We start from the raw sequence: 850 nt of genomic DNA, 5'->3' as shown, positions 1-850 counted from the left end.
TTTAGTGTCAACCTCACTGATTAATCAAAGTGAGACTCGAATAAGCCCTGAACATGGAGCGCATCACGTTTGGCATCTTAAGAAATAACCAAGTAATCTCCTCTGAGTAGGGTTAGCAGTAGTATTTCTACTGATTGAAAAAATTAGGGATGAAAACAAACTCGGAAGACATTGTGACTAGCTTGTAAAATGAGTAGTGGTCTCAGAAATGTTTTTACGCCTGTCCATTGGATTTAAGTGCGTCCAGCATTTCACCTCAGTCTTCGACTAACTTCGATTTAAACTATTCGACGTCGAAGTTGTGTCTAAACCTTTCAGGTTTGGTTCGGAAGTTGGTCTTTAGTTTCTGGTCTTGTCAGCTTTGATGTTCTGCCGGCAGATGGCAGCATAAGCTTGGTTTTGCTCACAGATTTGGCCAAAACACCCCGCCAGGTACATGAACCTGTCTCACAGTTATTAAGCTCAGAGATCATGAAGGCACGAACTCTGCAAAAACAGCAAGACTTAGGAGATGTTTGTCTGAGGAAACAGTTTTATGCTTTCTATGTCTTGCAAATTACTTCTATTTTCTGAATTCAAGTCCTGTCAGGTCATAATCATTCTCTTATCTTTATTTGGCAGATGTCAAATTGCTGTGAATTTGAAATAAATAGAAGAACGTGGTGGAAGGCTAACAACTAGTTTGAGGAAACCACCCACTTTATCTAATCTTAGCAATTAAGACCGTCAAATAGATTCTCATTTTTGTATTTATATTTCAAAACAACTTCAAGATAAGTTAAGTTTCTCGCTCTTTTCTTACCAACACAGATTCCGTCTTATTATGCTGAAGTTACACGGGCGGCATCGT

Source organism: Xiphophorus couchianus, chromosome 7, assembly GCF_001444195.1.
Source record: "Xiphophorus couchianus chromosome 7, X_couchianus-1.0, whole genome shotgun sequence".
Taxonomy (NCBI): domain Eukaryota; kingdom Metazoa; phylum Chordata; class Actinopteri; order Cyprinodontiformes; family Poeciliidae; genus Xiphophorus; species Xiphophorus couchianus.
This window is presented reverse-complemented; position numbering follows the sequence as displayed.